This window comes from Acanthaster planci, linkage group LG15, assembly GCF_054643075.1.
Source record: "Acanthaster planci isolate LZ-2023a linkage group LG15, COTS_SCS, whole genome shotgun sequence".
Classification (NCBI taxonomy): Eukaryota; Metazoa; Echinodermata; class Asteroidea; order Valvatida; family Acanthasteridae; genus Acanthaster; species Acanthaster planci.
The window spans coordinates 10,665,293-10,680,597 of NC_141791.1; the positions used below are offsets into that span (position 1 = coordinate 10,665,293).

Genomic DNA, 15,305 nt, shown 5'->3' on the forward strand with positions numbered 1-15,305 from the left:
CCGAAGAAAGTTATAATTTATGGCCTGGCATTAATTGCAGTAAACAGAGAAAGGGGGGAACGTGGGACGGGGGACAGTTTCCTGAGTGCCCTGGTCGATGGAGGAAAATAGTCAGTTTGATTGGATTTTTATCAATCAAATATTTGAGAAAGTAGAAGACTCTAGCTTCCCAAAGTTTATGTATTCATAAGGCGTTGAGAGTCAACGAGGTGGACAGGCTTGGGAAGCACGGACGGCCAGTCACCTCAGCAGACGGTCACGGAGCCCCGGTGTCTTGCTCGATACGACCTTGACACCAGGGTAACTTGCTATGCAATGAGTCATTCTGTGCCCAGATCTCCGCCAAGTCCTGTTGGATTCAAAAAGCGCGCTTTCTCCATCTTACAGAATAAACGATTAATCCATTGATTTCCGAGGTCGGGTTCAATAGTTAAAACATAAAGACTGTTACCGTTGCTGCCACTTACATGGTATTGATAATGGGTCACGATACACTCCGAATCAATCACAGAAACAAACATGATTATTCGCAGCTCCAAAGGTTGCTATTGTATAATACTACTGCTTCTGAAAACACTCTTTCAATGTGAAACTGCCTTGAGATCTCAGACTAGCTAATAAGCAGATTGAGTTCCAAAGCAATGCATTGACGGGACTTACGTCGAGGATTAGAAAACAACTGTCCCTCCTCCCTCTCTGTGGTAAGCCGTGGATGTTGTTGTCAGCGGCTGTGGCTGATCACCGTGGCGCATAAATTGTTATAAAAATCGAAACTGTAGCCATAAAATACGCGATTCGAACACGGCCCGAAATCAAAGATGGCGGACCGCTGAGGGTAGTGACTCAATAATGTCGAGTATCGTGATCAGTTTTCTCCTTATACATGGGATCACCAAATTAGAATAAAATGGGCTGCATTTGCAAAACAATTGACCTATTGGCGTCGCTACTGTGTTAGGTTGATGGCCATTACGTAAGTATATCAATTTGGGCGGCAAAAGGCAGGTTGAAGATGTAATTGTGTACCTCAATGCATCTCAAGCCCAAACGTTTCCATCAATGCACCATTCGTTGTTGCTGATGGTCTGAACAGGGTACACTGTCAGAGTGTGCTGACTTTGTTGCTCGGCGGAAAACTTGTCAGCAGTGGGACGCTCAGGCACCCAGGCCGCATACTCTGCGCTGGTAGATACACGAAGGAGAAAACATCGGAGCTGTTCTGGTATTATTTGCCCTGCTGGAATGTTTACTTGGTGTGTGTTGATCGCAGTGTGCTGGATTCTTTCTTGATCTGACTGATTTTTTATGAGCTGTGGGGTTTCTCTACATCCCAAGTCAATCAGCTTTTCTCACGGATTTATTGACTTAGACTTGAAAAAAATGCCTCAATGCAGGGCTGACTTTCTGTTGAGTTTGCTCAGTTTATTAACATTTAATCTGGCACTATTCAAAATTAAGATGTATAGATTTTGTCAGTGGGTTCAGCTCTCTGCTCATTTGCAGTAAATAATGAAAAATTGGCTTCCCCCGAGTTTTAATGAAAGGGCTTTCAATTCTCAACCTTAAAACGTGGCATCACCCTCAAAAAATCAGCAAACAACATTTGGTGGTTAAAGTTGTTCACCTATATACCGGGAATCTTTGCACCTTTTTTCAAACTTAAAATAACACGAGGAACAAGATGTGTAAGGAGAATTACATTGCATGGAGTACGGACTATATGTTAATCTCTTTTGAGTTTATGGTGCTTTTTATGAGGTTCTTTGGATGATTAGATAGCCCGGTAAAGGAATTCGGAGATTTTCCAAAGCTGAGACTGTATTAGAACGCAGTCTCCTTGCATCAGGACTGCCTTAACTACTACTAAGTCTCAGTCTAATTACTTCTAGAAAGCAATCTGTTATCACTGACGTTAGGGAAGTTGGATTTGAGGTTTTGTTTTAATCTTGAATATACGAGTGGCGTCTAAATTGCACAGTTTGGAGTTATACTGTGTGTTTTAAGCAGGGCTTTATTGTATCAAAGTACAAGTACTCCGGCAAAGTATGAACGAACGAATCCTGAAGACAGATTGATTGATGAAAATCCGATGGAATGGTGAACTGAATGTACGTGGGAAGTCCATTCCTTCTTTAGGATTTCAAAACTACTTGTCGCTGTTGTTGTAGTTACTGATGCTGTTGTTGGTTGCTGTTGGTTACTTTTGCTATCAGGCACATCTATTGCTGTTTCTATCCGGTTTTTGCTGCTGAAATTTGTCATCTTCACCCTGCTGTAGTCGTCGTTGTCGTTGTCGTCGTCTTTCTGTCCTATAACGAAACGTAATGTTATGTTTGCTTGAAACGGCCTGACCTGAAAGAGGTTGCAAATTCTTTGGAAAGTCGATTGTATGAAGAAAATGTTGATGAAACAAAAGTCTTGAAATATGCTTCACCAGCCCTTCACCACTCCTAAGACTGTGTCTCTTTTGTCAAGACGCTTCCACTGCACTTCCATCGATTTTTTTCAAAGCAGGTAATCTTCCAAATGTCAGCTTCTCTTCTACACGGACTTTTTTCATTTTAAGTAGATCCCGACCGGATAAATCCAGCAAACTTCGCTGGTCACCACAAAATCTAGGCACTGATGAACCGGATGGCGTTGGCGGTTGAGCCGAGAAGAGCACGGATTACGGTGGAATCGCGTCCGTTTGACATGATGGATGCGACGACATGCCAATTCCACTGGGGCCAGACAGCATCTAGCTCCCCACGCTGAAAGCTCTCACCGCGCGCCAAGTTCAAATACACGCCGCATTTTCTACCCACAAGACTGGATTTCTCGACGGATTAGGCCAAACTATGATTTTGAAAATGACTTGTGTTTGAGATGATGGCGCTGTAAGCCGCCCTAATCTTAACAGAGACTCAACCTGTGTTAGCTGCTAGTCTCAAGACGATTGCCCAGGAGTTGGTTCTGAGTTACTGTTCAAAAGCGAAAAGGACTTGATGAGACGCTAGCTGAGTCCCTGCGTATCAATTCCCGAAATTGTGTTCATTTTTGGCGCGTGAGCAATTTCCATAAATCAAGATTTTCAATGTGCGACCCAGTTACGAAACAAAAAAATCACGTGTGGATATTGACCTCGGCAAACAGAAGTTATGCCCTATACAACATGTCCTGGTATCTTATCAAATCAAAGCTTGCGTACCATTAGTTGTGTCGTTTGAGTGTTTCTATTGGTTAAAAGTTGATCTATAAGCATAGATATCCATGCGCCTTTACCTTTAAAGGTGTTACCGACATGCGATTGCAATTATAACATGTCAGTACTAATGGTTTTAGCCTTTAGCAACACATTAGCAACACACACTTTAAATTTTTTTGACAATGTAAAAATTGAAAGGTGTATGAAGTACTCACCGATGTTCAATATACCACACGTAGGGTGACCTGTTCCAGAAAGTGCACTTGCAACTTTCTCGCTTATAAAAATGGCGGGAAAACTCGTCGGCTGAAAGAAATCTTTCAATTGTACAAACTTTCTCCGTCGTAAATGGTTCATCGGCCTTGTACAACACGGCAGAGTGCAGGATATACAATCGGGCCGCGAGTGGGGAACGTGCGAGATTAGCTCGGGACTAAGTTAAATTTATCCCGGCCCGACTTGCTTTACAGGAGTACGTGCGTTTGGCTAGAGTGGAGGTACAGGTGTCTTGTGACGCGCGGGATTGTGGCCAGCCAGTGCCGTGGGTGCGATCCCATCTCCGTGCCTGCCTGCCATCTTTCTGCCTCTAACAGGTTACAGCAGGGGCATACCGGCCTTGGTCTTTCCTTTAAGACGCCTGGTCCAGCGAGTCGATCCGATTTCACACTTTCAAGAAATCGTATCGTTCGGCGTCCAGTAATCCTCGCAATTCCGTGTACTTTTCCCCTCTCTTCTCGTAGTGGCGAGGCGGGAAAATTAGCGCTCAGAGTGATGGTGGGGGGGGGACAGTTTTCCTGCGTGTAATTAGTGCAGAAAGTAGGCTACACGATGGGGCCTTGGAGTAGATACTAGACTGCTTGGCAACATACGGTACCGCGCACGTAAAGAGGAGAAAGGATTCAGGTAGAGACGGGGTAGACTCCGAGGTTGAGATTGAGGGTATCGAATGTGCGTATCATCGGGATGGACTTGTCTGTCAAGTTAGTACAAAACAAGGGTTGTGATATCAGGGAGCGAGACGGGAAAGCGCTGAAATACGACAGCACAGTGCGAGGGCACGAATGAAGATTAGTACAAGGCTTAGTTGAGTTGGACCACAGAGAATGGCTGGACATGTACTATGGGTCATAAAATAGACACAAACCGATCCACCACGGAGATGGGTCGCGCGGCACCTCGATGTTGGTGATGTAGACATCTCTCCTTGGCTGATTCACTGTCGCAGTCAACTAGTGGTTGGCTTACTGTGGTTAACTGTCACTGGAAAAATGTTTTAAAATGTCTAAAATGTACATGTATGATTAAAAGAAGTCTCGGGGTCCGGAAAAGCTGAGTGTCACTGAGTGGTGCTCTCCAAAGAGCAACGTTTCACGCCATCGCTTTCTGAATCACAGGGAAATTGTTTCAATCGAACAGATGAGGTGTACAACCTGAGTGTTTTACCCTTCAAGACTTGTTGATCTCATATCAGAGTGATTTTCAAGTCTTTTGGTCCCTTGATTCCAGAGGTCATTGGTAAATTTCCCTCTGTGGAAATACTAGTGTGTGCATAGTTCCTCCACATTCAAAATAGCTTTGCATTATAGCAGTGTTTTTAAGTCTGACACGTCCCCAACCGGCTGATACGCAAGCACGAACACCCCTCTCCCACCCTGACCATGTTGCTTCGTGGCACCGACTGCATGTTTGCTTAACTTATCGCTACGGTCAACAGTCGCACGGCTACATTTGTTGAGGCAGGCGCGGTTTCCACACACGGTGGAGATTTCTGCTTGATAATGTTGCTATGGGCACAGGCCACTGACTTGTGCATTCGAACGGGCCTAGCTCCGTTGCTAACTACTGAGAGTGGAAAAAAAAGAGAGAAAATAATTTAATGAGATTTATTTCCTCTAATACGGCTAGGGAACATTTGCAAGGGGAAAAATGGAATTGCAAGAACTGGTGTACGGGTAGTCTTGGGCTTGCTATTGTCACGTTCAGACTTCGGTCGTTAGGAATGAGTGTACTCACCGTGAGCCAAAATCAGACACCGAATACAATAACCACTGGAGGTTAAAAATAAATTCGGCTGCGCTCAACAGCACAGCACGGTATATTCATTAAGCAGTGTGGAGCTAGGAGCGTATAATGTAATGACACGTGCAGGACAGGACACGAGGATGGAGGCAGAAGTAAGGCAAGCCAGACGAAAGAAGAAGGAGCAAAACCAAAACAAGACGGACTAGACAAAAAGCGAAACATACACGCAACACCGAGGACATAATGCCACTGCAGTTAGCGATTATTACGGCATCGAGTGGAGCTAAGCAATGGTCTCAGAATGCTCTGCTGTAACTTACAGAAGGCTGGAGTCTAGAGCAGAACTGCATGATATCAGGTCACGCCTGAGGAAGCATCGCAGAGCATAGCACTATTGAACAATAACATGGCATAGGCCTGCCACAGCATAGCATAGGACAGCTCGGCGCTAGTAGTGCAGCAACGGACATGGGCCCAATTTCACGGCGCTGCTTACCGCAAGTGAGAAATCGGCGCCAAATTACCGTAGCGGAAAATTCTGCGCTTACGCCGAACGTATTTCACGGGTTAGCGAGGAATTTTGACTTGTGTGTGTGCGTACATCCCGTAACTAAAGATTCTGTGCTTAAAAGGCTAGCGCAGATTTTTTTCGCTAGCGCAGAATGGAGATCGTAAGCGCGGAATTCTGCAATAAGCAGCGCCGTGGAATTGGACCTTGCATGCAGCCGCGGGTCCCACTCGCAATAAAACATGGCATAGCACAGCACCCGTACACAGATTAGCCCAGCCTGTAGCAGACTTCAGCACGGCACAGCAGCGGTCCCCCATGTAGGCGTGCAGGACAGCATAAAGCTGATTAACAATTCAGCGTAGTATTACGGTGTTTTGGAAGTGCCATCTGACTTGTTGAGGTTTGACGCATTTCGCCTCAAGATGAGGACATTTTCCATGCAAGAAAGCTGAGGTATACGAACAAGGAGTAACGACGCTGTGGTGTTATTTAATTGCAGCGGCCCCCCAAAGTAGAATGTCGACTTGCTGAGATATTAAAGCCTAGGACGCATGCTCTGAAAGTTACTGATAAATTATCAACGCACGGTATGCTTATCCTTGATGTCATCACCCCGTGATAAGTTTATTTACCCCAGGTTGCCGACATTTTCCTAGTAACAATCGTGTCTCCATCCGAAAATGAAATATGTCAGGATCCAGATGGCACTTCCAGAGCTCCGTATAATACAGACACTTTCAGGTACAGTAGGCACGGCAGAAAATGACAGCACAAGGTTGGATCCAAACCAGATTTTCTTCGGAGGGGAGGTGGCATGTCCTCAAAGTATTTTTAAGATGGGAAAGCTCCTGAATTTCTGTCCGGGGGTGGGGTAGGTCAGGCAATATCCCCACCCCACATCTGCCAATGATCACATTCAGAACAGCGCAGAAAAGTCCAAAGCATAACTCCCGAGAAAGGCTAACTATCAACAGATAATGCAATCAATATAGAAAATAAAAACTGCTAACGAGGAGCATGGTAAATTCAGAATAAGTCGGCAGTGGAACAAAAGAATAAAATTCAATAAATAATTCATACGGTGAGTAGAGTTTACACTATCGAAAGCGCATAATGTATATAGTCTGTATACATCGCAAAACGGGTTTACGCAAGTAACAAGCTTGATACCACAAAACCGAATTCCGGAAATGGGTGTAAATGAAGCGTATCCTTTAGTCAACAGTCCACCGACGAAAAAGATTAGTCTTCCGGGCATACTAAGCCACTCTCCTTTGTCATGAACGGAAGAACTTTAAAATCGAAACCTGCAGCCTGAAAGAATGAGATCCAAAACTCGACCCTAAGATAATGGCCGGGCGCGCCTACATGACTGGATGCCTTTGGCATTATTTTTCCAGCCAAAACTTTTGGAATGACCACATTTCCTCTCTGTTTTGGTCCGATCTTTCTTCGTCTGTATTCCTTTTTGCTAAGGAACGTGGTCAACAAAACAATGATGTTTAATGGAATGACCCTTTTACCCCATGACCTTGATTTGGACGGAGAATGCCCCTCCGCATGTCGGGTCTGCATAGCGCCCTCTATCCCCACTGCCCCTCCCGGTCTTACCCACCGGCCTACCTCTGGCACTTACCTCATGTACTTTGCTGCAAGCTCGTTAGCCAATCCGACATGAAGCCACATTTCCATCATGGCTTCCCCCCCCCTCACTTCACGCCACAATGTACATACTTTGCTAAATTCATAATAAAAAAACAAACAAATGTTTATCATTTTGAAGAGTCAGTAGGTAGTCCATGCTAGTGTTAATATCACCTATTCAAATCTAAAGAAAAAGCCCATCAAAAATAGTAAACCGCGCATGCGTCATGACGGAACAAAGATGGCAGAGGAAGCTTCATGCATGGCGCCGTGGCCTCGTCTGGTTAGTGCAGAAAAAGTGGTCGCTGGTCTCTGGTGACCGCCAATCTCTTGCACCAAATTTTGTGAAGGAAGAGCGAGATGTTGCAAGCGGCTTCACAGCTGCAGGATAACCGCACAATTTGGTGTGCTCGCAAAGGGTGGACAACCAAAGAAATCAAAGCTAGCCAATAACTGCTCAAACGAACCCACGGTTCCCACTGCTTTTGATAGGGAGGGGGACCGCTGTATCAGAACAAAACATGGTTTGTCTTTACTGTGTATCCAATGGACGGTACAGGCCAAGTTGCATCCTCGTGTAAGTCACCGTCCAACTTTGAAACACCGGAAAAATTCCTCGCCCGTTTTACACGAAAGAATAGTAAGAATCAAAGTTTGAGTACGGTTTCATTCAGTGGTGTCAAAGGAATAGTGAGCTACTTTTTCCTCCACTGTTCAGACTCTTTTCGCGCATTAAGCAACCACGTTGCTCGTCTCAGCAGCTGATCTTGATATCATTTTGATCTTTATGCTATCTTCTTAATCTCAAGTTATGCTCCCTCATGTGCATGTAATTTCATAATTGTTCCTACTATCTATACTGAGATAAATGCACTTCCCTCAAACAAAAGGACAAAGTTAAATGCGCAGTAACAGAAGCGTTGCGAGAGTGCATCTTACTGTTTGAAATGGTTGGAAAAGTGAGTGTTGGAGAGTGCAGCTAGATTGGTAGATGGAGGAATTTGGGGAGCCAAATCCCGCGTTGATGTGGTAGGTAGACTTAAGCCGGGATTCCCGCGTGGCCTCCGCCGAAGCACCACCGCAACGCACGGCTATCACGCTTTGCTGCTCGAATTTACAAGTCACTTCCCGCTAATCAGATCATTTGAAAGTATCATCGCACTCATTAAGTCAATCCTGCCGAATAATATATACCGCTGGTAATCCTCGAAAGAAATTACACGGGGGTTGTGAGATTATTATTTTGTTCTTATCAAACACAACTTCTCCGCGCACGAGTCATAAATTTTTATAGCATGTTCTTCGGCGAAGCTTAGTTCGTGCTTTTACAGAGCTTTCCGTTTTGTTTTGTCTGCGTTCCTCGAATCAAATATAAAACATCCTTATAGTGAATAAGCTGTTATATTCCGACTTTTTCCTTTCAACTTCCTTTCTCATTTGGAGAAAATCTTCCGAGTTCGATGGTGAAAAAGTAGTTTCTTGAAAGCACACCCACTCAAATCTATTCAAATTCACGTGTTTTGCCACCAACACCCAGGAGAAATACACAGCTGGTGTACATTCCCATGTCCAACAGTTTGTTTGTTTCAGTACTACCTAACCAAGCATGGTCTTACGATCCCTTTGCTCAAGGGTGGATCCAGGGGGCGGGTCAACAGGAGCCACGATCCCCCTCCCAAAAAGGAGCTAAAGTTTGAGAAAGAATGTGACAAAGGCGATATTTTTTTGGTCTGCTTAATTCCTTTCCTTCTAACAGCGTGTAAAATGTCCCCAGATGTAACCTTACCCTCTGAAAGGCCATTAAAAGATTAGCTAAAGGATTCCATATTTTTACCCACCCCCACAAGCACTTCCCCCTTGATAATTCGGCTCTTGATCTGCCCTTGCCTATGCTCAAATACATGGACTGGTGCAAGCTATCTTTAGGAAGCAAATTGATCGAGTTGTTGCATTATGATAATAACGATCTTACATGTGCAAAATTTACAGATATGATTGGGTTTTTTTTCTTTCAGTTGATACTAACCGTATACTTGAAACTGAAAAGCAGTCTTCTCACATTTTCGAAACTGCACGTGGCTTGTAAAAGACTTCAAAATACAGTAGATGTTAAGCATGGCTGCCATCTTCCCGGTCAGTGCTTTTGTCATTGGGGGTGCGCTCTGAAGATCTACTCATGTGTATCCCTGTGGAACAGAAAGACTGGCCGGGAAGATGGCTGCTGTACATAACTTCTATAGAATACGTGGTTTGTATGGGATTTATCGCATACGCGTTGAGATCTTAGTAGATTGGAGGAATAGTTAATTGAACAATGTCTGCGGTCAGGATGATGATAGACATCGATAGGCCTTATTTAGAAGATATGGTAATTTTATTTACATCCCCAGACCTATGTTATTTACTGTATACCCTCGAACGGTAAGGTATGTGTCAGACAAGCATCAAATTGTCGGGAGTCTTTCTTCTCATGGGAAGCAAAGTTGAGAGTTTTTCTTAACATTTTGGCTTTACTTGGGACTAGAGTAATGGGAGCTTTTTCCGATATTTGGGAATGAAACGAAATGAAATAGTCCACCCCCATCTTATTATAGAAAAAAATCCTCTTTGGGTGATCATGACTCCCACCCTCGTTCCCAATGGTACAATCACGTAGCACCACGTTGGTTTCTCAACATGCCTTGCGCGATCTTAACCCCTGGTATCCGTCCTGGGTTGAAGTAAGTGCATCCTTTCGGCAAAAGAAAGACAGACTGGTACAAAGTTTTCCAAGTGGGTTCTTGCTCGCGTTCATACCACAATAAACTAAAAACTCGAGGAGAAAAGTCAAGGCTAAAAATGAGAATGGAGATTTCTTTAGGAACAAAGCATGGAAAAATAGGTCCACGGGTATTTTTCTCTTTTGTACCCCGGTACTTGTAATATGCAAACGTTTTCACAAAGGTTTGTCCGCACGTGTTTTGTACGCTGAGGACTTCGTAATTGTCCCTTCTCGCTGCTTTTCGTCTTTTTCCTCTTAAGTGCCTACTGCCTACTGGGAAAGCTAGATTGCCTTCCTTGTCTTTTAATCTGTTTCGCCAGTTTGGTGGTTTTGTTGTGTTTCAATGATTCTGGGGGTAGTTTTTTTGTCAATGGGCACAGGCTAGCCTATTTCATCAAAGTTGGTGTTCTCTTCTCTTAATTTTCTTCACCGTGCATTGCGAAACGTCCAACTTTCTTGTCGGAACTATGCATTCTGGTCTGGAAAGTCGAGTCCGTCCTTTGACGTCACATTTTTGGCAAGATTTGCCTGCTAACCTCACTGACCGATTTCGATCAATTTTTGCGATGAGCCCAGGCGGAGACTGAAAAAAGCACACAGAAAACACCAAGTTGTGCAGATTTAATGAGATAAAAGAGGGGTTAATCCAATTATTGTTTATAAGACGGTTGAAAACTATCATATAACGTCAATTTAGCCCTGCCTGGCCCATCCCCTTTAATTGGCACACGGTTTCCATTACAGGGTTTGTCGCTATACCTAATTGTCTTCTACCTGTTCTTTGTCCTCGATGACCACCTTCACACAGAAGTATTTCTTCTCTCCACCCAGGACAAGCATGGTAGTTTATCAAATCTCAGTGTTGCCGTTGCTTCAGCTTCGTCTCTGCTTCTGCTAGTCTGGTCTGTTTTGGTGAAACACCAGGATTGTTGTTTCATGCTCTGCTCAGTTTGCACTTTTTGTAGTTGCTGTTGTGAATTCTCTGTGCGTTTTGCCGAAGAATCATTCATTTATACTGTTACTGTTGAAATTTAATTAACAGAGTCACTGCAGAGCATTAAATGCTACTCTGCAGTGACTCTGTTAATTAAATGTAGATGGAATGGATGAATTCAAAGACAAAGGCCGACAGGAATCAACAATAAAGACATGCATGTATGTATCCTCACCAGTAAAGGAAAGGTGTTGCCATTGGCGTTGTTGTTATCATCCATTGTCGGGCATCATAATAGCTTACAGGCTTTGAGCGCACACAGTGGAATTACCGGCCAAGCGCGTTGAGAGGTGTGGCATCTGTGCGATTTCACGAGTACCATCTACGAACTTCACTCGGTAAACAATGATGGTGATTTTTACTGTGCGTATTATTATTCCTGTCTTCTTTGTGCTTGCCAAAGACGATTAACTGTTGACACAAAGACTACAGGGTCTGTGAAGGCGCTGGATCGACTCGAGCCTTTTGTGCGGACGCAGGGAGGGACAATGCTTGGTATGCGGGGTGGGGAGTCAAGGGGACTTGAGGGCAAAACTCTGGAAAGTTTGCTCAGGTCTTCTGAAGAGATCCCCGTGCGGTTGCTGATATTTCGTCACAGATTGGCATCTGCTGCACCTCGACGCTAGGTTGACAAAACGTTGGATTGTTCAGTCTCAGAAACCTCTACTCGAGAGATGATTATTGGCCAAAGGTGATCTGAGGATTTCTTTTGTGTTTTTTTTCTTTTTTCTTTCTTTTTTTTTTTGGATAATATATACTTGCGGATTACACACAAGTCTATGTAAGTCAGTAAATGTTGGCTTGGTTTTTTTCTATGCTGCCACTGAAATAACCAAAATATCTTTGGAAGCAGCCGTCATTTACTTGTATGGAAACTGTAACCCTTAACTGTCATTTACGGTAGACTGAAGGTTAATGGTTGATGTTGTTCTTCTAACGGAAAATCAATTCTTGCGGACACAAGTTCGCACCCTCATATACACTGTCCAGAACCACTCTTCCGGAAAGAAATACTAGGGATTATTTTTTGCAAAACTAGTGTCACAATGTGACGATGCGCTGAAATATAAGGGGCAAACAAATTATAGGAAGTGGTACTTACAGGAACAGTCCCACAGCAAAGGTTGATGAATTATTAATTTCAGAAGACCCCCTGAACAAAATACGCAGTCGTCCGTAAAACGACCGTATGTCCGCCGTTCGCCCTGTTTTATCCTGTCAAAAGCGAAATTAAAACAATTTGCATAGCTAATTAATGCCATGTACCTTTGCTTGTCGGATTTACCATGCAAATCGACCCAGCAGACACTGGTCCATAAACTTTTAGCGCTTCAAGGACTGCATTGTTAATTAATTTCGCCGTCTGGAGTTTTGCATTAGTCAAACTCAGAGAGAAAATAATGATAATTGTTTGGGACTATTGGGACTGTTCTCTTTCGTTTCGCATGACATTTCTTTTGTATGCTTTTGCCGTGTGTCTATTAAGTGCTCCACGTGGACTTTCAATGAAAGAAAGTACCGGCTTTCGTTGTTCGACGGGTACAATTCGTCGGCACAATATGAGGGTATGCTTGTAGTTGAACCATCAGCCCGCACATCCCCAAACTCTGAACAACGTCCGTAAGTTTCAATTCTTAGTGTAAAACATGGTGTGACAGATAAGATTTATTTATAAAGGCGGGCATAACTATGCGGCTATACACTATACTCAAGGCATGTGTGGCAACGCTCTTTCCCATAGTTCATCAGGTCACGATACCAATATAGGCAGCGCATTATTCGTCCTCTACCTTCACCGATATTCATACTGCCGGCTGGAAAGAGACAAATTTAGGCTTTAGAGTGAAGTGACTTGGCATAGGTCAAGACATGTAACTTCTGCCCAGTATAGTCGAGTGTCATGAACCCCAACAACTAACCGTGTGTACGCCACCTACTTCGCGGTTCTGTAGTATTCTTGTCTTTAATTTGACAGATTCTGTCGTTAATTTTGGATCTCTCATCAAATGTATAATAATAATTATCATAGAAAGTATTTGGAAGTTCTAATTCTCTCTTGAACTTAAAATAGACAATATTATTGTACCCCGCTTTTATCTGGTATTTAAAGCTAAAAAGATTCCTTTTCAACATTTTGAACATTAAACAATTTTTTGACAGACAATGTGTCAAACTGAGCATTTTGTTACGATTCTGTTAACGTTTGCCTTTGACCGAAGGTCACATTAATGGTGCCCTTAGGGGGGCTTGTGCATGTGTCGTGCGATATTTAACTAGATAACGTGGGATACATTCAACCAACCTTCTTGGACTTTATTTGTTTGGACAAGTTAGTCTCCGTTGTTTAAACTTTTTTAGCCATTGTGCATTTCTTGACCTTTCTGTAGGTATGTCACAGTCTTAATAAACGTGCATTTTCAGGTTGCCAACCATAACAAGGTGAATTTCGGCAAACTTTAGACAGTGCTACAAAATGGTGGTCTATGTTTAAAAACAAAGTCGTGTATACCGAGCCCTATGTAACTGGTTTTAGCGGTAATTAGCCCCTTTCACTTTTATGACCAGTTTTGTAAATGAACACTAGTAAACGAGGTGAACGTCCATTTAAGTTTCTGTGCAAATGTATTTACATCCGATTCTGTTACCAGTTTATGGCATTGTAGAGAGTGTTTTTGGCCTGGTACAGCAATAGCACCCCAACAACTTCTTACTTTGTGATTACAAAATTTCGTTTCAGTGGGAATTGTTGCAAGAGGACCATTGCCTACGACAGGACAAATTCTGTGTGTTCATTAGACACTCCAGAAAAGAACTGTAATATTATATTAAGATTTCGTACCCGAAACCTTGTCAGTCGTGCAGATTTTTTTTTTCGTCTGCGCACATTTTCAAAAGCTTTTGAGGCACTGGAGAAATCTTATACAATCAGGACACACATCCTCCGTCGTCTTTTGCTTTGTGTCCTTAGACCTGCAGCATCATTCTTCATTCAGTTTTCTGTAAGCCCCGCTGTAATGGGTTAAACGAAGCCTAATTATACCCCCTTTCGTGGAAAGGCGCATTGTAACTGTGTTCAAGCCGTCGGACCGTCCACGGCTGAGCAACAACTGAACGAGTATGAAGAGAAAGGGGCGAGCGACGGTGCAATTTTGTGCAAGATCGTCGTGTTGGTGTTCAGTTCTGTCAGTAGGGCTTTATAAATAAGCGGGTCTACACGTTGAATGAATAGTCAAAGGGGTGATATGTACGGCCCTGTACACTTTCTTTGGGTCAGCTCATCTCCGCTACAGGTGCCTGAGCAGACTGTATGACCCGCGGATGATGGCTTAATAGCGTGAACATTCGTCTACCTTTTCTCTTCCGTAACTACAGTAGCTCCTTTCATTCAAGTTTTGAACAAAATATTATCGTTTCATCGCGTTTTGCCCCTCAGCCATTGCCGGTTGTGTCCATTCTCTCAAATAAATGAGCCAATCTCACACCCCCCCCCAAATAAGATATGCAGAAGCTTCGTCTAACTAGTGAAAAGTTGAACTTCGCAGTGTTATGTTTTCTTTGAAAAAGATCAAGTGTTTCGCTCTGTAGCAGACAAGTAGGATAGAGCAATTACAATTAGATTCCTTCGGGTCAACGTTGGTGAAAGTTTGCACCAAAGAGCAAAAAGCTTAACCAGTTTTCAGATTTCTCTGATTTTTATGGCTTCCATTGTAGAAATAAGATTGATAGGTGCTGATTTTTTTGGGGTGGTAATGGGAAGGCTGCAGTTTAAAGACATTGTTTGCAATGCACCATCTCGGCCTTATGGTAACTAGTAAAAGCATGTATCGAAAAGTCTTTATTTTAACCAGAGTTCGCTTATTTAAAAGAAAAATATGTTATGGTTGTACTCCATCTTTGGTCTCCAAAATTCCTTTGGCTCTACCGTTTTAGGCTTCATTTTTCGGTCTGAATTGGATGTTTTGTGGCTACGGCCGCTCTATTTACTTGTAAGATCGTTAAGGTAACGAAGCTGTCAACGGTAGATAAACGCTGCTGGCTTGTGACGCGTCCTAGCATCTAAGATGGCGGATGGAAGACATTCACTGTCACTGACCTTGAATTCTGTAAAATTAACAAATCGGATAGCTGGATTAACGAATGGGGCCACGAGTTGGTTCCCGGTCCATCCACTGGAATGTACGGAGGG

The 15,305-nt window shown here is 43.4% G+C and overlaps 2 long non-coding RNA genes across 2 annotated transcripts in view; one reads left to right on the forward strand and one right to left on the reverse strand.

Moving 5' to 3' along the window:
• Positions 1-15,305, forward strand: part of LOC147796692 (uncharacterized) — a 109,898-nt gene that overhangs the window by 72,145 nt on the left and 22,448 nt on the right. The gene's annotated exons all lie outside the window — the stretch shown is intronic.
• On the reverse strand, positions 1,443-11,857 carry LOC110983324 (uncharacterized). The gene is made up of 3 exons (XR_015427887.1): positions 11,295-11,857; positions 10,900-11,029; positions 1,443-7,458 (listed from the first exon to the last, which is right to left on the reverse strand). It is a non-coding gene; the product is annotated as an uncharacterized LOC110983324 (long non-coding RNA).